The 25,983-nt window shown below is 36.7% G+C and overlaps 1 long non-coding RNA gene across 1 annotated transcript; it reads right to left on the bottom strand.

Annotated features, from left to right (window-relative positions):
* Positions 1–17,604: 17,604 nt before the first annotated feature.
* Positions 17,605–18,435, bottom strand: LOC115959349. Its single transcript, XR_004084853.1, has 3 exons — positions 18,378–18,435; positions 18,187–18,280; positions 17,605–18,068 (listed from the first exon to the last, which is right to left on the bottom strand). It is a non-coding gene; the product is annotated as an uncharacterized LOC115959349 (long non-coding RNA).
* Positions 18,436–25,983: the final 7,548 nt, after the last annotated feature.

The following is a 25,983-nucleotide window of genomic DNA, read 5'->3' as shown; positions in this document are numbered from 1 at the left end:
CAAAACCCAAAGACAGAGCAGCTCTAGGAAAGCTCCTGCTAAGGTCTGTTTCTGTTCGTATGTTCTATTTTTCCTTGGAAAGGATGAGCTTAAAGAACGACTTGCTGCCTATAACCTCGATGCATCTCCTGATCAATCAGCCGGTAAATGCTATATTATTATATTTCATTAGGTTGTGTTATTATGATCTTTACACAACTCAGCTGTAATGTAAGAAAAATTACAGTGGATGATATGGGGATATTGTTTGCAAACCAGTTAATATATGATCTTGTGTGAGAAATTGTGTTTCTATTATTCTTCTTCATAAAATCAATTATAAGAGAACAAAATACTGTAATGTACATAGATAAAAATTTTCCATGTTACAAGCACCAACTAAAATTTCCACTTGAGATTCAGCATCACTAATAATTAGTTTCTTGTGAATTTTTCCATGATCTTTTACCGTGATCATTGGGAATGTGTTGGACTGTTTTTTCTGTAAGTATTCCCACAGTAAATTTCTCTTTGTTTTTATGCCTGACAGCCATGGAGACTGAAGTGCCCAAAGTACCAGCCAAGAAGAAAGAACCTAGCAAAAGGGCTGCTGCTGCACAGAAGAAGAAGCCCTTGGCAACTGTTTCGGAGATATCTGATGATGATGATGATGATTATAATGATATTAATGAAATGATGATGATGATGATGATGATGATGAAGATAGTGAGATAGAAGTTGTAGCTACTCCAGAAGCGAGGAAAAAGGGCGGGGGAAAACTGGCTGCAAATGCTAAGGCAGTTAAGGCCCCTGCAGCGGCAAAGAAGAGAGGTGCAGCGAATAAGCAGCAGCCTCAGACATTGGCCCAGAAGCTTTTAACTGACATGTTAAAGCCTGCTGAAAATTCCAGGATTTCACTGGAGAAGAAAGTGAGAAAGATGAGGGCATCTCCATTCAACAAGAAAAGTGGTTCTGTGTTGGGAAGGGTTGGTAAGGTAAATGAAGTGACTGAAAATGAAGAAAATTCGGGTTCTGCTTCTACTTCTGCCAGTACTGAAGAAACTATTGAAGTTGCACCAGCAAGAGCAAGACCTCAAAGGGTGAACCAAGTTAGAAAACAAGGTATGTGTTGAGTGACTCTGAAAGTGAACATGCCACTGAGGATTCTGAATTTGATGAAGTGACTGATGAAAGTGAAAACAAGAAAACAAAAACAAAAAACAAAAATAGCATCATCTCATAAGAAAGCACATTCAAGCAATTTTTTATGCCCAGTTGTGCTTTTGCTTGCTAAGCTTAACTTCTTTTTGTGCTTTCAGAAAGAGTATGACAGAATATGATCCGCGTCTTGTGGCTCCAACCTGCTTGTACCTGGCATCAAAAGCAGAAGAAAGCACTGTGCAGGCCAGGCTTCTTGTATTTTACCTTAAAAAATTATGTAATTACTTGATACTAGATTGATTGTATGAATTTCCGCTAAATTCAATTGTTGTCATTCTACATTAGTGTGTGAAGTGCTTACAACATACCTTTCTTGTTTTACAGATGCTGATGAAAAGTATGACTCAATTAACTTGGTAAGCGTCCAATCCCAGCATAGTCAATTTGGTGTGGCTGCTGCCAGCACACATCACCATGCTTCTCAAATTCTTTGCTTGCTAATTCCTGTGCTTAATGACCATAAGCCTTTATTATGAACATCGCATTTTTGACCATATAATTAATAAATTGCAAAAAAAATTTCGCCAATTTTACCATTATGATTTGGTAGCTTGTAACAAGTGCAGATGCTCTTTGATAACCTTTTTTTGATGCTGAGTAGAGATGAAAATGAAAATGAATTTATAACATGTTGGATTACTGTTTTGGTGGAGTTGGTTGTACTTTCTTTTCTTTGACTTTTCTTCTGAAATGGATGCTGGTGTCTTTATGAAAGTTTATTCTTAATAGCACACTAAATAAGTATGGAATGCTTCAATTAAAAATGCAGGTGCTATGGGCCAGGTAGTTGCCCATCAAAGAGGGTCGCATGGGCTAGAGAATTGATAGACGAAGAAGCAGAACAGTTCCTCATGCCTCGTTTCATTGACCCAGATTCAGAAAGACCTTGGCTTGCCCAAAGAATGGCCTTCAGGATACCATATTCTGCGTAAAGTTAATGGAAGGAGACCTGCTTATGCTTCCCAGCAACTAATATAAGATCTGCATAATACGTTTTATTTTTAAGTCTCTGATTGGTCAAGTTATGAGAGAATAGCATGGTGCCTTTTGATGTATGAACTTCCTCTATAGATTGTTTGGCTTATATTTTGTGAACTTGTCCGATCAGCTTGTGTTAAGATTCTTTCAAATAGTGTTTCAAAAGGGACAGTATCATTTTCAGCAATTCGTGACTGATGGTTTTGTACAAGCAAGATGGTTTCTCCATTTGAAAAACCAGTTTTAGTTTCTCGGAACAAGCAGTGAGCATTTTATAGTTGGGCAATAATAGGTCTCATGTTGACCGCCATGAAGATCAAAACTATAAACACATGGGTTATGACTTTATGTTAAGTGCCAACTTTGGCATCAACTTTAGCGCTCGTTTGATCTGGCATATGTATTTCATGCAAGACCTACAAGGGTTATGACTTTATGTTAAGTCCCATTTGGTCAATTTCGGTCTAATTTGGTTCACTTAGGTCCACTTTGGTTAATTCGGTCCAATTCAGTCTATTTGGTCCTTTTGGTCTATTTTGGTCCAATTCGGTCCACTTAGGTCCATTCCGTCCATTTAGGTTCATTCGGTTCACTGCAATCGAATTCGGTCTATTAGGTTCATTCAGTCTATTTTAGTCCACTTCAATCCTATTCGGTCCACTTAGGTCCATTCAGTCCAATTCAGTTTTGGGCTCGAAGTTTTATTTTATTTTTCTTCATTTTTAGGTTGAAAAGCATGAAATTTTATTCTATTTCTGTCAAACTCTTTAGTTTTAGGTTAAAAAATACAAACAAAATAGGTATTGGAAATAAAGATATGGGCCCTAGAAAAGCAATAAAAATAATAAAAATTAAAAAAATTACCTGAAAATTGAAATTTCAACAATATAGGTATAATAATTATATTTGGAAAGGAAAAAAAAATGCTACAATTCTAAAATTATATAATAATTTAAACTTATTGTAATATGTAACATGTATTCCATAGAATGGGGGTGTACAATTTTTTAAAAATCTTCTTGGATATGTTTAAATTAGTCAACTAACTATAATATATTTTTAAAAAAATCACTATAATAACATATTCTCCATTTATATTGTAAGTTCAAATTTATCGTTATCGCTCTTCCTGTGTAGAGTGTGTATCCAACCCACCAACACAACCCAACCTAACCCACCATAAGTCTATTTGGGTGGTGTCATGTGTAGTGCATAGGATGTGACTTCAAGGCTTTAGGTGGCACCTAAGGGCCAGTGGAAGCTTGAAATCTTCAATAATGAGTTGATCTATCAATCTGATTGTGGAGAGCTGAATGTTGGGGTCAATTTGGTGAAGAATGGATCAATGATGGATTATAGCTCAATCTCATCGGTGGAATGTGTGAGGACGGTCTCTCTAGGCACGTCAATGTCTTACACCCCTAGGGAGACAGTTGGAATGCTAAGGGGCGTAGAGACACGTCAATGTGTTTGGTACTATATTTCAAATAACATGTTTTAATGTGTAAAAAAACATTACTCAAATTTTTTTCTTTCTCTTTTGGCACTTAAACTGTACCAGCCTTGTGATTTTATCATGAATATGAATGCAAATATTTGAATAATATAGCATGATTCGTTGAGATGAGTGGCGTTTGAATTCTATTTTTATGCTTAGTACCTGTTTTTAAATGGTTACAATATACCATCTATCAAAGTCTTACATTAAAGCCTGTGTGATAAAGTAAGAAAGTTTCAAATTTGAGCTTTTAGACTTGGTGTGGTTCTCTTTAGTCTAAAATTTCATTAAGGTATGTCCTTGCAATATATGGAAACAAATAACCTAATTCATTTAATTTGACTCTTGCAATTTAATTTCAGCATTGTAGTTAGTTTTATGCACAAAATAGGAAAGTTGAGTTCATTGTTATATCCGTCGTGACTTTTTACATCTATACGTTTCTATTTAAAGCAATAAGTTATAAAAATACCCCTTTTCACTTGCCTGTTGAAATTAGTTCCCAACTTGGGATTAAAAAAAAAAATCCCCCAGCAGAAGTCGACCATCTTATAGTCGATTTCCACTGGGGTTTTTTTTTTTTTTGGTTTTTGGCACCTACTCGTGTAGCAGTAAACCATAATTGGTTTCCCTTCCCCTGCAGCAGTAAACTAGGTCCATTCCATCCATTTAGGTTCATTCGGTTCACTGCAATCCAATTCGGTCTATTAGGTTCATTCAGTCTATTTTAGTCCACTTCAATCCTATTCGGTCCACTTAGGTCCATTCAGTCCAATTCAGTTTCTTATTCGGTCCATAGGAAATCGACTCTCAGAGAGTCGATTTCCACTGGGGTTTTTTTTTTGTTTTTTTGTTTTTGGCACCTACTCGTGCAGCAGTAAACCATAATTGGTTTCCCTTCCCCTGCAGCAGTAAACTAGAGCCAGAACACATAACATGAGCAGCAGTAAACAAGTAGATACAAGCATATGATACTGGTAAATTGCTCATACATCATATGCAAACAACTGGATTCAAACAGTTACTATTCATACCCATTATAGGTTCCCTATTAACGGACAAAAAACATTCAATACTAGCTATCATCGCTTCAAAGGAGGGCCCTGTGGTTGAATTTGCCAAAGTAGTAGCTACTAATGCCAAAGTAATATAATTGCTGGCATTATAGGCAAAAGCTGCACAACGCAACTATAGTAACAAGTACAATGGACAGCAAATAGTTCAATTACAACAACATTCAACAATAACCAAAATAACAACTAATAAATACAACATAGTCTCCATATTTGTCTACCACTTGTCCATACTAAACCATACTGATACAACATACTCTACATAGTTACCAAGCACTTCTCCATACTGATACAACAGATTCTACATAGTCACCTAGCACTTGTCCATACAGAAGATAACCACAAGTCCCACGTACAATGTGACTTAGCAAAATCGAGTTTCCGCTTGCCTGCCAAAAATTAAAATACGGTCATTAGTTTCCAAATGCAAAGAACAATAAGAAAATGAAATTCTGAATATATTATATAAAAACAGTGAGGGAACTTGCCTAGTTTATAGCAGTACCACTTGTCAATGCCCCACGGGAATTGGGACAACTTCTACAGTTATGCCCCTCTTGATGACACACTCCGCATCGTTGCCTCGGTTGAGTCTCCCTCAAGTCCGGATCTTCCCTCCGGCTTCCCCATTCTCGCCGTACCCCATCCATTTCATTCCTTATTCTTGACTTCACAGGACGACCTATGCCCCGCAACAGCAGTGGGTCAGGCACCCATCGTGGTCCGAAAACGTCCCTCCACTCAAACTCTGACTTTGGTACCACAAAATTATGTGAATATGTGAGAATGGCGTTGTTCAAATTGTAACATGGGTCAATATAGTTGGTCGCATTGAGATGCAGACCTTGAAGAACTTTAATTGCATGTGAACAAGGGATCTTCAAGTTTTGCCACTTTCTGCAACCACATGTTCTAGCAAATATGCGCACTTCATGACTGTGGTTTCCCCCTCCACCTCTATGGTCATTGTACGGGGTAACCACCTGATATACACCCTCTGCATGATTAAAATTCCTCACAGTGTGTCCTGCAATTTTCTGCTCATTTCTGCTATAGATCTCCATTGCATAATCACTCCACAGCTTATCTCGAGAGAGATCAGAAGTAATTTTTTTATGTCGATCGTGGAAATATGCAACAAGTTTGCACCAAGTGAAATGAACCATTGCAGCAATGGGCAAACCGCAGGCACCTTTAAGTACCCCATTAAAGCACTCAGAGATATTGGTTGTCATTGCCCCATAACGTCTTCCACCATCATGTGACTGGGTCCATTTTTCCACATCCTCACTCACTAGATATGTGTATGGCATATAACGTTCAATCCGCGTATCAGTAGAGTCTACACCCCTCAGTAAATTAATCTCGGCCTCCTTAATGGTTTGAATTATGGACTTAAATTTAGCTTCATTACTCGCATATCCAGCTTTCAAGGCCAATGCCTTTAGAATCGGGTTATCAAAGTGTCTGTTGAAGTTGCTAGCAACATGTCGAAGGCAATATCGGTGATATACCTGTTCTCTTCCGTCCTCACGTCTAGGCCACTCTCGAATGGCACATTTGATACCTTTATGTCGGTCAGAAATAATACAAATGCCATCGTTAGGTATGACATGCTCTATGGAAGTCCTGAGACACTCTAAAAACCACCCCCAACTAGCCCCTGACTCCTTGTTCACAACAGCGAAGGCGAGAGGCAAAACCTTTTGGTTAGCATCGGTTGCCATTGCAATCATCAATACCCCTTTGTATTTACCATACAGATGAGTCCCGTCAATACTAATCACTGGCCTGCAATATTGGAATGCAGCAATGCATGGAGCGAATGCCCAATATACATAGCGTAGTACAGCAGTACCTTCGTCTGGCCTAGGTATGGTGTGATAGCTGTACTGGGTACCTGAGTCCTCATCCAAGTATGCCAACAACAACTTTCGCAACTTTTGGTAAGACTCCTCCCAATCCCCAAATATCTTAGCAATTGCCTTTTGTTTTGCGTCCCATACTTTATAGTAAGAAAGCTCATGATTATACTTAGTACGTATGATCTCCCATAGGTCATCAATACGTGTAGTGTGATTTTTTTGCAATCTCCCCACAATTTCTGATGCAACAAAATGCGAATCCATCATTCTACCATCTCTTTTTAGGCCAAAGGGTATACAAGTGTGTGGACCCACATAAGACGTAACCATCCACATACCACTGAATTTAGTCTTCATGTATGCCCCAACATACCACTTGCAGTTGTCATCAACACATGCGGCGCACAATTTCGTTTTGGTCGACCTCCGGATTATAAAATTTCTATTATCCTTTGCTGCGTATATTATCAATGCATGTTTCACCGCATCTTTATTTGCAAAAGTCAACCCTTTAGAAAAATGCATCCCATCTTCCCAAGTAGAGACAAATGGTATCTGAAGACGTGAAGGATCAACCATATCTTCCCAAGTATTTGAGTAGAATGACTCAGCAGGAGCTCTGTAGCCAGTGGTCGTATTTCTATTATGCTGGACACCAATATCATCATTTGCATCACCTTCATCATGGTCCTCCATACTTTCCTCTTCAAAATTGGGAACGACTTCATGTTCATCCACATCGTTCTCAAAGTCGCCTTGCTCAATCCTCTCTTCGTACTCATCCACAACCTCAACATTTTCACCATCATTCGCAACATGATCTTCGTCTTCGTCTTCCTCCTCTAAATGTGTCTCTTCACGATAGAGGGTTTCACTAGTATTAGCAACATGATCTTGAGATGGGAGCGTATAACCTCCCATCGTATACCCTTGTGCAGTATACCCTCCCATTGTAGTGCATCCATCATCTAGGGCTGTAAATTGTAAAGCCGTAGTTGTTTCTTGCACCACCTCAGTAGTGTTATCTGCAGGCGCCTCCAAACTTACATACAACTCAGCAGCATTTACTTGGGGCATTTTCTGGATCCTATTAAACATCATCTTTACATGTTTATCTTCTTTGATCGCCATATACCCATAATTTATCCGTTCATGAAGGACTTCTTGTGGGTAACGATAAATAATCTTGATGTCATACCAAGCAGGATTCAATTTCAATTCGTCCATTATTTTCCTCTTCAAATCATTCAACGTCTTCAACTTACGACGGAACATCATGTAGTAGCATTCGATACCCTCCCCTATAAATGGGAATCCGTCAATCCCTTCAGGATTGTGAAGGGGTCCACCGAAGTATACATTTATATCAATATTCTTCAAAGATTGTGAACCTATTAGAGAGCCAAGCCAAGGAAATTTATGTTAGTGACATATTTTATCTCTTTCATTTATGTTCGAATTACAAAACCTTTTCTATCTACTCAAAGTACAAAAATTACAAGGGATCTAAAAGTGTAACAATTGCATATACTCACCCCACATCACATACACAATCATTATAATTTCGTACTCAAACAAATAAAAAAACTAAAAACAAAACTCACCCCCATTACAAATTTTAAACTCAGCTCTAACAAAAATATAAATAAAAATATCATCATTCCAGTGCTACGGAAATTAATGGCATACCCTATTACACTACTATTAATGAAATAACATAGAGCAGGGTTCATCAGACAAAAGAAAAAAAAAAAACACTAATGTGAATATGATCATGATCAATCAAATTAGGCATATCATCTAATTTGAAAATCAAGGCATTAATATACAGTGAAATATACTAGATGTGATATACAAACTCAAATTTTGACAATGGTAGTCATAAAAATCATACAATAAAAAATCCGTCATGACAGTAAATTTGTTTCGGATCAGCTAATATGTCATCCAGAAAATGGAAAAATGCTAGCTGCTTAATTAGGTGCAACTGGACCGGTGACCCAATTATTTTCATAGCTTTTACTGTATTCAATAATGTCTTTCTCATGGTTGGAATTTCATAAAAGTTGGAGGTTGCACAATTCTTTGAACCTGTTTCTTTTTTGTTTCCTTATGTGTCTATTATTTATATATTTATATAAATATATAAATATTTAAATATATAGTTGTATAAATATATAAATATAAATATATAGTTGTATAAATATATACATATATTTATATTTATATAAATATATAAATATAAATATATAAATATATAAATATAAATCTATATATTTATATAAATATATATATATTTATATTTATATTTGCATTTAGTTGTGTAAATATATAAATATAATATATAATATATATAAATATATAAATATATAGTTGTATAAATATATAAATATATTTCTATAAATATATAATATAATAAAAAAAAAAAATAAATATATATATATATATATATTTAAACATATAGTTGTATAAATATAAATATATATACATATTTAAACAACCAACTAATATACATAAGGAGCCCATAGGCTTGGGCTTCCAGGCCGGTTACTCAAAAAAAAAAAAAATATATATATATATATATATATATATTATGAAACAAATATACATATTTAATACAAACAAATATCTTATCAGGAAACAAATATAAATATTTAATACAAACAAATATCTTATCAAGAAATGGCATGACAAATTCAATGCAAGCAACACTTTTTAAAGCAGCTATATACACTAAACAACCAACTAGAGAGTGAGGAGGAGACCCTTACTTGACATGAGGATGAGCAAATATACTGCTGAGATTGTATGAGAGTGAGAGGAGCAATGTTTTGCTGCTAATGTATGAGAGTTTATGAGAGTTGTATGATGTTTTGTGAGAGTTGCTGAGAGAGGTTCTGTGATAGAAGTTGCTGAAGGTGTGAGAGTTGTGTGAGAGTTTTTTTTTTTCTGACCAATCACCCAAAAAACAAAACACGCATATGACCAATGCCAAAACAGTGCTGCTCAGACTTTGCACATTCAAAATAGACATAAAAATGGGCATGACATGACCAATGCATAGCTGGTCAGATATTCTGCACGCCCAAAGACTTTTTCTTTATAAGATTGCACATTCAAAATAAAACATAAAAGACATGACCAATGCCTGGCTGGTCAGATATTCTCTGCGCCCAACAGACATGACCAATGCTTGGCTGGTATTCTGCATGCCCAAAGACTTTTTCTTCATAAGCTTTTAGACAAACATTGCACATTCAAAATAAAACATAAAGACATGACCAATGCTTGGCTGGTCAGATATTCTCTGCGCCCAACAGACATGACCAATGCTTGGCTGGTTAGATACTCTGCGCACGCCCAAAAAGAAACCAAGACGCGTGAATTTTGAAAGTGTGAAAATCGACTGTCTGAGACTCGGTTTAACCTTTAGGAAACCAAGTCTCATAGACTCGATTTGTACGTGGACAACACGTAGAAATCGAGTCTCATAGACTCGATTTCGACGTGGAGTACACGCGGAAATCGAGTCTCAGACACTCGATTTCCTCGTGTACTCCACGTGGAATTTTCGCATGTTAACCCAGGTAAACCGAGGCTTAGAGGGTCGATTTAGAGGCCCTAAATCGACCCTCTAAGGCTCGAGTTGTTACAACCACAAATTGTTTGGAAACGGGTCCAACTAACTGAATAGTTAGTTTTTTAATGCTAGTTTCCTACAATCTCCAAATATAACATGTATCTTTATTAAATATTTCAAAAGCTATTCCAGGGTAAAAGAAATCGTTTTCCCCCCCTAAATTAGGATAAAATCTTGAAAGACCTTATTCCATCCATGGTAATACTAATATGACTGTGAGGCTCACCGGCAACATGAACAACTCTGATGTGGGTGCGGTGCAGGATGTTCCATGCACCTTCGTACCCAACTAAAGCCATGACTAATGAGTCAACATATATAGGATATAGCTTCCATGAAGGCATGAAGTTGCGGTCCCCTTCCCCAAAAAATTAATAAAAAGAACAAAACAAAATATTTGGTTCATTCCTAAGCCCATAATACCTCCAAATACAAATAACAAAACCAGATTTAACAAAATCTCAAAATGAGCAATACCTAATTTCTTTATTAAAAAAAAAAACACAAATCTCTGTCGTTTACTAGACAAAAAACCCAAATGTGAAAGAAAAAAAAATCCCTTACACAGCTAAAGTATCCAAACTCTCCCGAGTACTTGACAATATACCTCTGCAATTCACCAGTTTGCGACGCCAAATTGCTGCCTAAGCCTTAGCCAGACTCCGATCTAGGCTAAAAGCCTCCACTCGATCAACGTCTTTAGCTTCATCCAGATCAGTCATTAGAGTGTACTGGTACTAATATCTCTTTGGCTGTCTCTGTTTAAATGTATGATGAGATTACAAGTTTTTTTTTTTTTTTTTTTTTTGAATAGCTATGGCTGATTGTAGGCAGTGGCGACTCTAGGAATTTTGTCCAGGGTGTTCCTATTTCACTTTGAAAAAATTTTGGGTCATTTCGGTCTATTTTAGGTGTTTCGAGACATTTCGGTAAATACCGGCCGAAATTCAAAATTTGGCCGGCATGAAGTTTGTGCTTAAAAAAAAAAAGTTCTTAAAACCAAAACAAATTTGCATTTTGCACACCGAAAAACCTCAAAAAGAAAAAAAAATGAAATGAAATGAAATGAACAAAGGTACCTATACAATAAACTATAAGTTCATTTGACATATTAATAAAATTATTAATTATTGTTGTTTAGTTGTTTCATTAATTTGTTTGTCTTTTATAAACTATAATTTGTTGTATTGTTATTTCATTAATTATTAAATTATTAATTATTGTTTAGTTTAACATAATTTAATTTGTTTGTTTTTTATAATATATTGGTTAATTAAATTATTAATTATTTATTTTCCTCAATTAATTAAATTTCCCCAATCACAAGAATCAGCTGCCAATTAAAAAACTTCACAATCAAAATACACATTACACTAAAAAGACAATTAATAATTTAATATCTCACCAACACAAACACACACACCAACACTAACCAACACCAACAGATAAGATATTAAGATAAAGACAAATTTAAAAAGTCAAAAAATCAGCCAAATATTAATAAAGATAAAGTTAAAGCTTAGCAATTCAGTGGCCCAATCACAGAATCAGATAAAGACAAAGTATTAAAATTAGTATTAAAGAATAAAGAGAGAGAGAGAGAGAGAGAGAGCCATAATTTTCATTTAAGAAAAAGTCATTCAGATAGAGAAAGAGAGTCAGAGAGTCAGAGAGGGAGGGAGCACCTGCACCGGAGCAGCCGAGCATCGGAGCAGCTGAGCAGGGAGGCCTGAAGGCTGAGGCCGCTGAGGCAGTGACGAGGTCACGAGGCGACGAGCGATCTCCGATGAGGGCAGTGGCAAGTGACGAGCGACGAGGACGAGGGGCGAGTGAGCCGAGCGACGATGACGATCTGGACTGGACCGATCTCCGACGACAAGCGAGCTGCGAGCGACGTGACCGATCCGATCTCCGTGACTCCGACTGTTGGCAGTTGGCTTGAGCCTGAGGCGTTGCTCTGAGGGACTGAGGCAGTGAGGCGTTGCTTGCTCTGTCTTCACTCTTTAGGTTTGCTTTAGGCCTTTAGGGATTTTTGATTTAGAAAATTAGAAGTGAGTTCTGATTTGATTTGCTCTGCAGCTCTGTATTGGTTTTTTTTTTTTTTTTTTTTTTTTGAGAATCCGTGGGTTTGCCTCTGTAATCTGTTGGGCTTGCCGAGTTACCATGGGCTTCCCTCTGTTACCAAATTTTATTTTGGGCTTTCTTCATTTATTTATTTATTTTTTGCTTGAAAGCAGAACAATTAATTTTTTTTTTTAATTCGAGGGTGTTCCTATAATACAGAGCAAGTATAAAAAAGTTTGTAAAAAAATTTTTTTTTCAGGTTTTTTTTAAAGTCAGGGTGTTCCTGGGAACACCCTGACTTGCACGTGGCGCCGCCACTGATTGTAGGTCTGGGTATACGTGAAACAAAAAGATAAAAAGGACTAAACTATGTAACGTTTTGTTTCTCAAAAAAAAAAAAAAAAAAGTAACGTTTTGATAAATGTGTAGTGTTGTACAGCTTGCATTTTACGTGTTGAGTGCGTCACTGTTGTCTGTTTTGATAATAGTGATTTGTTATTTGTTTTATTTATTTGATTTTTATATTAAGTTCTTCTACCATCACCATTTTTGTCGCAATTTAATAAAGTTATCAAACATTAGGGGTGAACAATTAATTTCAGATAAATTTACTATTTTTTCTCTAAAGCATACGGTGGATAATGTCAAAATTTTGAACAAGAATTATATTGCATAAGTTGTGTTCCTACACTTTCTCATTTATATTTGGCATTATTTTTGAGACTTTTGGATAATTAAAATAAGTAATTGTTAAATATTTTTTATATATTTATATTTCATATTATTAGTTTGTAGGTATTGAGATAAAGACAGATTCACTTTCAAATTGTGTTAGTATTTTATGGGAAAACCATTCACAATCGATGCATATTTTAAGAGAAAAATGTTCAAGATTTAGAGACTACTTTTTATTTCTTTATTTCAAATTCTAAAAAAAGATATAAACATAAAGAAATAGATATTGCTTTCTTAGAATTATGAATGTTAATTTGTAAAACAAAGGATCTTTTTTTTGGGGGGGGGGGGGGGGCAAGGAGTTATTTTTATTAAGAATTTTTGCTATATTTAGTTTGGCCACCTTGGAAAAAATTCCTAACTCCACCACTACTAATGAACCTGTAGGGGCCAGTTAGCCAGAAGGTACTATTAAAAGTTGTACGAATTGGGCCTATGGCCCAATCCGAGGATATTAACTAATCTGAGGATGGTCAAATAAGGTTATTATGGGAATGGTATGATAAGAAAAAATAAGGATTGTGTGTGATAGTCCAAAATATGTCCGAGGAGGAAAGTCATCTTGGAAACAGAGATCCGAGGTCACTAAGAATGTCTTATCATCCTGGACATCCTTCAAGGTTGCATCACGATTAGAAATCAGACATTGGATAAGGGATGAGTAAAGGGAGGTAACAAATATCTTCAAAAGCTGCTATCTCCACATTAAATGCATCCCAACTAACTCTCTGGCTGTATTAATGTGGAGGTGATACCTGAATAGTGATTAACCAGCCTTACAACTGCTAGTTGGAGGTTCTGGGAGATGTTGGATGGGACAAGAAGGAGTTCTTAAAACCTAACCTACACATGTATGGTAGAGATGATACCAAGATTATAGTATATAGCATAGAAAGGTGGCCAAAAAGAAGGGATGAAAAAAAAAATTAAGAAATCTTTGTAATAGTCCTTTGAACTCTTGTAACCTGGTTCATCAATAAGACATTATAACATAGCTCCTCAGGCCGTGCCAATGACAGATGTTCTTATCTTAATTGAGTTTGATGCTCTTAAATCAATGATTGTTATTATCTTCCTTATTAGATAGAACTAGTTCTTTTACCCATGCTCTACAAATTCATTGTTTGGGCTTATTGGGTCCAATCCAAAATCTGTTCCTACAATTGGCGCCGTCTGTGGGAAGAACTTGATCTATTCTGAAAGAGATTCGGGTGCAACGTTTAAGATGAAAGAAGTAGGTCCACACCAGGCAGCGACAGGTCCACACCAGGTGGATGCTAATCTACACTGAGCAAAATCAAGGGGGTCTCAACATAGCAATCCGCGTAGGAGCCTCGAACAGAGAGAAGATCGTGAGGGAAGTGTGCACACAACTCATACTAGTAAAAGCAAATCTCGAGGGAAAAGCCGTGTTTCCCATGCAAAGAACAATAGAGACATGCAACATGAAATCGATGAGTTGAAAAGGGAATTGCGCCATGCACGGCGAAGACGTTCATCACCCCCAACTCCAAGTTGTCCTCCGAGGAGACAGATGGTGCTAGTTATAGACGGAGATCCAGAACTCCGCCTAGCGAGTCTTTCTCCTACGACGAGGAGTACCACCATAGACGTAGACACAAGAGCCTGCCTCACAAAGGCCCGAGGAACGATGCCATGAACAAGGCGTTGAGCCAAGTTTCCCAGTCACCTTCACACAAAACATAGAAGGCACGAGTCTTCCTCAACGATTCCATCAACCCACGTTCACCATTTATAATGGTCGAACAGATCCAGTGGAACATGTCAGTTATTTCAATTAAAGGATGGTCGTTCATTCCAAGGATGAGGCTTTGATGTGTAAGGTCTTTCCATCTAGTTTGGGCCCGGTGGTGATAAGGTGGTTCAATGGTTTGAGGGCGAATTCTATTAACTCCTTTAAGATGCTCACCCAAGCCTTTGGTGCTCGCTTTATCACTTGTAATAGGGTTCCTCAGCCTTTGGGATCCTTATTATCTATGTCCATACGGGAGGGGGAGACTCTGAAAGCCTACTCAGATAGATACTGGGAGATGTTTAACGAAATAGACAGAGACTATGATGATGTGGCCATTAGTACTTTCAAGGCTGGCCTCCCAGCCAACCATGATTTGAGGAAGTCTCTCACTGGTAAGCCTGTGACCAGTGTGCATTAACTTATGGATCGGATTGACAAGTATAGAAGGGTAGAAGAAGACCAAATGTAGGGGAAAGGAAAGGCTAAGGTGATCCCTCAAGAGATGAGGGATTTCAGGTCGGACCGATACAATAATAACCAACCTCGGAAAGACTTTGTTGGGTAGCCTAAATCTGCCAACACCCAGGCAGTTAATGCCATGTTTCGAGAACCAGTATAGCAGGTTCTTAAGAAGATTAAAAACGAGTCATTCTTTAAATGGCCGAACAAGATGGCAGGAGATCCTATGAGGCGTAATCAAAACCTTTACTGCCAATATCATCAGGATCATGGACACACTACTAAGGATTGCAGAAACTTGTGGGACCATCTAGACCAACTGGTCCGGGAAGGGAAATTAAAACAACTCTTACATCATTCCAGTGGCCGGGGAAGCCAAACGGGTTCGGAGTCTCAAGGAGATACTTCTTCAAGACTCCCTCTTGGCACAATCATTGTCATATTTGTTGCCCCAGGGAGGACCGGATCTTATCCTTCCAGAGTAATGTTGGTATCCCGTTACCTAGCTGAGAAATCCAGTTCAATGCCGAAAAGAGTCAAGATGGGCATCCCACTGGTGTTAGGTTTTTCAGATGAGGACAAACTTGGAATCATATAGCCTCATGATGATGCTTTGGTGATTACACTTAGAATGGTGGGTATGACGGAAAAAGGATGATGATTGACCAAGGCAGCGGAGCTGAGATAATGTATCTTGGCCTATATAAGGGGCTAAATTTGAAACTTGAGAACTTAATAGCCTACAATTCTCCTCTGGTTAGTTTTGAAGGTAAAATGGTCATTCCGAAAGGTCAAATTAGATTACTCGTGCAGATTGGCCCGGATGTGGTGGAGGTGGACTTCATTGTTGTAGATGCTTTCTCTCCATATACAGCCATTATGGGCAAACCCTGGCTTCATACCCTAGGAGCTGTCTCCTCCACTCTTCACCAAAATGTGAAATATTCCTCTAGAGGCCAGGTTTTGGAAATATTAGGAAGTTAGTCTACAGCCAGACAATGCCTAGTAGCAGCCATCCAACATCGACCTTAGGCTGAAATCTCGGCCACCGCTGATAATGGTTTATGGCAATCAAAAACTCCGGTGTCGCCTTTAAGTGGACTAGCTGATGAAGCGAAATGTAAAGATCTAGAAAGGGTAATTGTTGGCGATGATTCAGAGAGGGAGTAATTGGTTGAATTTCTTAGAGAAAACGTTGACGTGTTCGCTTGGAGCGCGTACGAAGCCTCGGGTATTGATCCAGATTTCATTTGTCATCCTTTGAATGTTAACCCTTCCATTACTCCGAAGAGACAGCCATCTCGATGTCTGTCCAAAGAACACACCGAGGCTGTCAGAAATGAGGTAACAAAGCTCAAACAGGCAGGAGCTATCAAGAAAGTTTTCTATCCTCAGTGGTTAGCTAATACGGTGGTGGTGAAAAAGAAAAACCCAAAATATCCACTTTTTATAACAAACCCAAAAATCATTTTCCCAATGGGAACGTTTTCCACATTCGAACACGCACGAATCACTGCGGAAAAGCAATACTCATTTGGGCAGAGCCCATTTTCAAGCATTTGAAGAAACGTGACAATGGTTTCAGTTTCCATATCATTATTTGCAAAACAAGAAACCATAGCAGTCCAAGAAACCAAGTCTTTTAAATCCCCCATATCATCAAAAATGGATTTTGCTTTAGCCCAATCCCCACTTTTTGAGTACAAGCTGATGAGAGAATTGAGAATGAGAGAGTTGAGGTGGAGTTGGGGGTGAGTCAAGTAGTGGGTGTGAACGAGTTTGCCGAGTTGGAAGTTCCGGGACCTTATACAGGACTTGAGGAAGAGAGAGTAGGTGGTGAGGTCTGGGTGGCTACCCTTTTGGGCCATGAGATCAAGGGTGGAGATTGCTTTGTGGAGGTGGCCCACATTGAGGTGGTGGTTCAGACTAGGACTGATATTGGGTTGGGTCAGGTCGGGTTTACTGTGACCCGAAACCCGACCCAACAGAAATCGGGTTTGTCTGTCTAAAAACCGACCCGATTCGGAAAATCGGGTCTAAAATCGGGTTGGTTTTTCGGGTCTCGGGTCAGGTCTTGGTTTTTTTTTTTTTTTTTTTTTTTTTTTTTTTTTTTTTTTTTTTTTTTTTTTTTCCTGCTGCTACTTGTTTTCCATGAGCATTTAGTTACTATATTCTTTTTTGTGATAATAATCTCTCATTAAAAAAAAAAAATCCAATACCAAATCATTTTTAAAAAAAATTATACTATTTAAAAAAAAATCCAATATCAAATTATTTTTAAAAAAAATTATGAAAATAAAAGCTAAAATCTCCTTAGCAAGCCACATTTATGACTATTAAATGGATATACACAATAAAAACACAAAACCAACAATATCTTCACTGAACCATCAGAGGTGCAAGTATGATATCTCTTCTTTCCATTCCTTCTCTTATGCAACTCCAAAACACACCAAACAAAAGAAAATAATATAGTCCTCCACATTCCATTCATTTATAACCTATCCACTCTAATTCATTTCATTCTATTGTGAACTCTCCAAACAGTGTTAGAACTTTGAGAAAGCAAAACAAATGCATAAAAACCAACACAAGCACTAAAGAGCTGGAAATGAAAAACTATGGCAAGATATCTAAAGCTTTACATTACAACAAAATGCTTAGTCGTGAAACAGATTATAGTAATCCATTGCTGGACAGAATGCTTAGTTGTAAAAAAAAAAGTTTCTTTTCAGTAATCCTGCATGTAAGCACTTCTTCAAGCTCCAACATTAAACTTGGCTTCATACACATGGGGTTGCTGCAAAAAAGAAATATTCTTTTAAATTCTAAATGGATGCAACTAGTTGAACCACACTAAGATAATCTAATATCATATTAATTAATCCTAACACAAACAGAATCCAAGAAAAAATCACCAATGTATGTAGGCAGATCAGTCAAGATTTGTAACAGTGCTTGATGGTGAAGGTGATGCTGCTAAAGGTGAAGCTAACTTCGCTTCCAAAAAAGCTTCAAAACATTTTAGAACAACAATATATATTAAATTCTATTTAATGCACTAACAAGATATATTAAATTTCAGTTAAAGCACAAGTTAGAACATTACATTTTCCATAATCTTCAAATAGCTCAACATCATCCATGGCTTGTCGAAGTGAAATTTGCACTGAAGATTGAAGCCAATTTTGAGTACATATGAGAGATTATACCATCTCAGGGGCAAGTGAACTACGGAATGGGTCTAGTATACGTCCTCCTGTACTAAATGTTGACTCAGAAGCCATAGTAGAAACAGGTACAGCCAACACATCTTGTGCCAGTCGAGATAGTATACTATACTTATTAGTATTATACTTCCACCAAGCCAGTATATTAAAGGTTTTGTCATTTTCCCCTTCAATATTCTCCATCAAGTATTTTGCAACCTCATCTACACACCCAACAGGTTGTTTTCCTTACCTAAAAGCTTTGTATTGAGAGGCAATAAATCTATCTGGATCATCATCATCATCATCATCAACATCAACACCAACACCTTCCATCCTTGAAATCTCACTCACACTTTGTATAGACACATATGATGAATGAGTTGAATTATAATGCTCATACAAGCGTTTCAATACATTTTCCACAAGGTCAGTGATAACCTTAGCAACATTCTCTCCATACAAATTTAATAAACAATAATTCAAATAATCCAACTTTTTTTGAGGATCAAGCACCACAGCAACATACAAAAGCACATTTCCCTTCTTTGATGAATCCGCCCCGCTCCCCCAATACTTGTCAAACTTCTCTTTCATTGTTTTTGCCATTGAGTACAAAAAATGGTCCTCACTCCTAGAAAAGAGATCTATCTTTCTTTTAATCATATATATCTCATCAAAGAAAGCATTTGATGTCACATACAAGGAACCCGAAAACCTCTTTGTGGCATTATAAAATAGTTTCAAAAACTTAACAAATTTTCTACAAGTCTCCCAATCATCCTCATTTGGAGGTCTCCTATCATAGTCCCCATCCCGAAAGTGTAGAATATAATCAAGATCTTCATATTCCATCCGCTTGAATGCATGTTCAAACTTTTCAGAATTTTCCAACATTTTATAGGTGGAGTTCCATCTAGTGGCCACATCCAAACATAGAATAGCTTTTGACTCTATTTTCATTTTCTCCACACACCTCTTAAAGGTTTGTAACCTATTTGGAGAAGCTTTCACATATCTAACTGCATGACGCACCCTATCAATTGACTTATTATGATGTTTTAAGCCATCGGTCACAATAAGATTCAAGATGTGAGCACAACACCTCACATGAACAAATTCATTCCCTAAAACAGTACCTTTCCACCTATTAGTAGCTTCTTTCAAGTAACTAATGGCTACGTCATTTGAGGAAGCATTATCCACTGTCAAGGTGAAAATCCCCTCAATATTCCACTCTTCTAAACAAGATTCAACCATTTTGCCAATGGTTTATCCCTTATGGTTATCGATAATACAAAAATTCAAAATTCTTTTATGTAGCTTCCAATCATCATCTATAAAATGACAAGTAAGACACATGTAATTAAAATTTTGTATTGAAGTCCATGTGTCAATGGTAAGGCAAAGCCTACGGCCTCTCAAGGCATTTCTCAACTTATCCTTCTCTTCAAAATAAATCCGACTCACATCTTTAGCTACCGTAAAGCGAGATGGGATATTAAAATTAGGTTGAAAGACATTACAAAACCTTCTAAATCCTTGATTCTCTACAAACCTAAATGGAAGCTCATCCAATATGATCATTTCAGCAAGAACTTTTCTACCCACAACATTTGTAAAAGTCCTAGGCACTAGATTTCCCTCCTCTACATCCTTGGACAATGGGTCTTGTCCATCATGCAATTCATTATAAAGATATTCAGGATAAATGGGTGTATGGTTTTTTAAATTAGATGTCCCATAAATTTTGCTATCAGCCATGTATTCCTTGCTACAAGATATACATCTTGCCTTAGTTCTACCTTCCTCATCTATAAACTTCTCAAAGTGGTCCCAAGCTGTTGATGGTGATTTTCTCTTATTAGGATTAGAAGAAGATATCACCTGTGGTGGACGAGGAGGTCTCATAGTTGGTCTTGCAGTGGCAACATCAGGTTGTGTAGGCTCCATTGAATCCATGACCTATTACCACACAAAACAAATCAATCATTAAAAATTATTACTGTTCAAGAATTCATGCTACAACACAAACTAAGAAAGATGAGCAACAGAGACACTAGTAATCTATTAGTCTATGCAACTTAATATTGAAACCACAAGAAAATATTCAAACACTATTGTTACATTAGTAAGTGTATCATCATCCATACTAAAAGAACCAAAACCACTAGTATAAAAAGGCAATCCTGTGTTGCCCATAAAATTTTTAATAGAAAAAAAAAGGAAAGTTTATAAAAGGCCTTTCCCCATCTCTTTCCGTTTATAAAGGAAAATATATTTTCTTTCTTATTCCCCAAAACAAAAAAGCTCTATTAATCTAAATTTACATTTGACCTTAAGAATTAGACAAAGTATATCATGTCCCCCAATTTTTTATTCCACCTCTTATTCATGTTTCTCTTGAAAAACACACTTCGGAAACATAAGGCCTTTTCCCCTGAACTATTTTCTATTGAAACAAATAGAAGAGTGCAAACTTCCCAGTTCCCAACATTTTTCAAAGAATTAATCATCTGTCTAACTCACATTTACAAAGAAAAAGCTTGTGTTAAGAGACGCCCTGGTTACAATTACCCTTCTCTGTGGAAATCCTCTCCAGTTAAAAAATGTATACATCAGAAAGTGATTCATGCGTGAATTGAAAGATAGATGATTAATTCTTTGAATTAAGTGCACCGAAACCATCATAGACTAATTTCACAGAGGCTTGGTCTAATTGTTGGGTTTATCATATCCTATGTGAAGCATAAGAAATATTGCAAGGTGAAATTAAAGTAAACAACAGCAGAGTTATGGTACTGATAATTTTGTCAAGACAAACCCCCAGTCTGCACGCACACAACACCTATACATATATAAAGAACTTGTTATCTCTTACCAAATAAATAAAATTTATCTCTTACTGTGCATATCCATAATGAAATTCTTAGAAATTCCATTTTCAATATATATTATCAAATCGTCTACCAAAGCCAATAAATAAAAATTGCAATCAAACCAATTAAGTCTTTAAAGCAACAAACTTTGCAATAAAAAAAAAAAAAAAAAAAACGAAATGGAGGGGAAAAATAGTACTTAAACAAAAAACTAGGTAACTTCCTAGTTCCCAACAAGTTAAAATTAAACAAAACCCAGAAACACAATGCATACAAACAACCAGATCTGCAAAATAGTGCCACAACTGAACAATATCCCAAACTCAAAACAGAGAAAACAAAGAAAGAAAAATCATAGGAACACTTAAACTAACATGCCTAAATATTAACAATATACATAACACTAGAGATCATAGCAAAAACGAAACCAAAGAAAAAAACACAATTATAACTTACAAAATTAAGCAACTTGAAAACATAAAAACAGAACTAATCCATAATTGAGAGCCATTAATTGACATTACTGTACAGTGTTAAAAAAAGAAAAACCAGAGAGAGATACTTACAGGTAGTCCTGAGATTGAACCAAAGCCCAAAATATAAAAAAAATCTTAAAGAAAATTATAGAATTTAATTAATATATTTAAAAATAAAAATAAAAACCTGAATTTTGACAATGAGAAAGAAGAACACGGAGATAGAAGTGTGTAGGATGAGGAGGGAAAGTTCTACGATTCAGGTATTTCCAATATTTAAATCAAAACACATACACTTACAGTAGGCTCAGGTGTTGAGATGTTTTTCTTTTCTTTTGAATAAAATAAAAATACCAAACATAGCAAACTAACAACACCAAACATTGAAATAGAACATGCAACAAACTTGGTAACAACTCTGCCAACACAGAAAAAAATAGTGAAAATGCAAAATAGTGAAACCCCAAAGAGAGGCAGAAGAGCTCTTTAGTTTAAAATCTGAAAAAAAATCGAAATGGGTCCTTAAAAAAAATGATTCAAGCCAAACCCACATCACAAAACACAAGAAAATCAAACCCAAACAGGATATTCACATAGAAAAAAACCCCAAAATCCGAAAGTATTAAAAACCCAACTATATTAACAAGAAACAGAGATAACAAGAAATAGGTTTAGCTATTTATTCTATGACTTACACAGAGACAAATGGAGCAAATAGCTTGACACAGGCTTGTAAGGCTTTGAGGAATAAAGAGAGAGATGAGGGAGGCGGAGAGCTGAGGGAGGTGGAGACTGCAGAGAGACCAACGTACTGAACGTAGGGTTTTTTTTTTTTTTTTTCAGAAACACAAAAATCGGGTTCAGACTTAGGGTATTTATATGACCCGAAACCGACCCGAACCAGACCCGAACCCGATAATAACTTGAAAATATGACCCGAAACCCGAACCGAATATTCTCAGACCCACCCAAAACCTATCGGGTCGGTTCGGGTCGGGTCGGTTTTCGGGTGGGCCGGGTCAAGTGCTCACTCCTAGTTCAGACGGTGGTTCAGGGGTTCACAGTTTGGATTTTGTGGTGATGATAATTGAAGGTTATGGCGGGACCGATTTGAGGGTTTGATAGAAGGTAATAAGGCCAAAATGGTCAAATGGCCATAAAATTGTAAGTATATAGTTAGTAGGCTCAGTTTAAAATTGTAAGGTATCGAGTCTTTGAGGCTCGGTTTTGTATTCTGATGTGACCAAATCCCATGTGGCGTGTCCACGTGGAAATCGAGTCTTAGAAACTTGATTTCCACATGGACACACCACGTTGGATTTGGAGCTCGGCTTTTGTATTCTGATGTGGCCAAATCCCACGTGGACACGCCACATGGGATTTGTACATGGATCTCGAGTCTCAGAGACTCGGTTTGCTAAAAGTGAAACCAAGTCTCAGAAACTCGATTTTGAAATGTACTAACTCTGGTCTTTTGATCATGTCTGGTCATGTCTGGTCCCACAGTTGCAGCTGGTTTTGAGTTTGGGTTTCTCGGGAGTCAGAACCTTTGCAGTTTGCACATGCTCTCTCACTCATTGTAGGTTTCTCTAGTGTCATACCCATTCAGCTAGCACAGCCTTCCTCTCTTAGTTATTTTGATTACACATTCAGCAGCAGCTCTCACTATCTGTCTCTCTCTTTCACTCTCATACAAAACTCACCCCATTACAAACTTCAAATCAAACTCACCCTCCATATTTTCACATCCTCATGTCAGGTAAGGTTTCTCAATCTCTCTAGTTGTTAGTTACATATATATATAATATATATATATATATTTATATTGTTAGGTTTTTTTATGGGTATGTATATCATGACTAATTTTTTTTGTTTGGTTTGATATTGTTTTTTATATTTTTGATAGAATGATTTGAAGGTTTGTAATGGGGTGAGTTGTGTGTTTAGTTTTTTTTTAGTATAATTAATGATTTTTTATTTTTTTTTTATTTTGGAAACAAATGATAATGATTGGGTGTGTTTGTATGTGAATATGCAAATGTGGGGTTTGTAAGAAGTTATATTTGGTAGTGTATATATTTGCTAGGATTTTATACAAAGTAAAAAATATATTTAGGTATATATTTGTATTGTTAGGCTTTTATCATGACTATTTTTGCAAGTTAGTGTATATATTTGCTAGGATTTTATACAAAGTAAAAAATATTGTAGATATATATTTGTATTGTTAGGCTTTTATCATGACTATTTTTGCAAGTTAATGTATATATTTGCTAGGATTTTATAACAAGTAAAAAATATTGTAGATATATATTTGTATTGTTAGGCTTTTATCATGACTATTTTTCTTGTTGTTTGGTTTGATATTTTTATTTATATTAGTTAGAGCTGAGTTGAAATTTTGTAATGGGGGTGAGTTTTGTCTTTAGTTTTTTTATTTGTTTGAGTACGAAATGATAATGATTGAGTGTGTTTGTATGTGATGTGGGGTGAGTATATGCAATTGTGGGGTGAGAAGTTGTAATTTTTGTACTTTGATTAGATAGAAAAGGTTTTGTAATTGATGTTAAATGAAAGAGATAAAATATGTCTCTAACATATTATACTTGACTCTCTAATAGGTTCACAACATCTGAAGAATATTGATATAAATGTATACTACGGTGGACCCCTTGACAATCTTGGGGGGATTGAGGGATTTCCATTTACAGGGCCGAGTATCCAATGCTACCCCATGATGATACGTCGTAAGTTGAAGACGTTGAATGATTTGAAGTTGAAAATAATGGACGAATTGAATTTGAACTCTGCTTTGTATGACATCAAGATTATTTATCGTTACCCACAAGAAGTCCTACATGAACGGATAAATTACTGGTATATGGCAATCAAAGAAGACAAACATGTGAAGATGATGTTTAATAGGATCCAGAAAATGCCCCAAGTAAATGCTGCTGAGTTGTACATAAGTTCAGAGCTGCTTGCGGAAGTTGATATTGAGATAGTGCAACAAACAACTACGTCTTTATAATTTACAGCCCTTGATAATGGATGCACTGCAATGGGAGGGTATACAATGGGAGGTTATATGCTCCCATCTCAAGATCATGTTGTCAATACTGGTGAAACCCTCTATTGTTAAGAGACACATTTAGAGGAGGAAGACGAAGACGAAGACGAAGACGAAGACGAAGATCATGCTGCGAATGATGGTGAAAATATTGATGGTGTGGATGAGTACGAAGAGAGGATTGAGCGAGGCGACTTTGAGAACGATGTGGATGACCATGAAATCGTTCCCCATTTTGAAGAGGAAAATATGGAGTACCATGATGAAGGTGATGCAGACGATGATATTGGCATCCAGCGTGATACAAATACGACCACTGGCTACAGACCTCCTGCCGACTCATTCTACGCAAATACTTGGAAAAATATGGTTGATTCTTCACCTCTATTAGTACCATTTGTTTGTACTTGGCAAGATGGGATGCATTTTTCTAAAGAGTTGACCTTTGCAAATAAATCGGCGGTGAAGCGTGCATTGATAATATACGCAGCAAATGATAATAGAAATTTTATAACCCGGAGGTCGAGCAAAACTAAATTGTGCGCCACATGCGCTAACGACAACTGCAAGTGGCGTTAGGGCATTCATGAAGGCTAAACTTAATGGTCTGTGGGTGGTCATGTCTTATGTGGGTCCACACACTTGTATACCCTATGGCCTGCAAAGAGACGGTAAAATGATGGATTCTAATTTTATTGCATCAGAAATTGTGGAAAAATTGTGACAAAATCACACTGCTCGTATTGATGAGCTCTGGGAGATCATAAGTACTAAGTATAATCATAAGCTTTCTTACTATAAAGTATGGGATGCAAAACAAAAAGCAATTGCTAAGATATTTGGGGATTGGGAGGAGTCTTACCAAAGGTTGTGAAAGTTGTTGTTGGCATACTTGGATCAGGACTCAGGTACCCAGTACAGCTATCACACCATACCTAGGCCATACAAAGGTATTGCGTTACTGCGCTATTTATATTGGGCATTCTCTCCATGCATTGCTGCATTCAAATATTGCAGGCTAGTGATCAGTATTGATGGGACTCATTTGTATGGTAAATACAAAGGGGTGTTGATGATTACA

The sequence above is a fragment of the Quercus lobata genome, chromosome 9 (assembly GCF_001633185.2).
Source record: "Quercus lobata isolate SW786 chromosome 9, ValleyOak3.0 Primary Assembly, whole genome shotgun sequence".
NCBI lineage: Eukaryota > Viridiplantae > Streptophyta > Magnoliopsida > Fagales > Fagaceae > Quercus > Quercus lobata.
The sequence above is the reverse complement of the archived record's forward strand: the minus strand, read 5'-3'. Positions and strand labels throughout refer to the sequence as shown.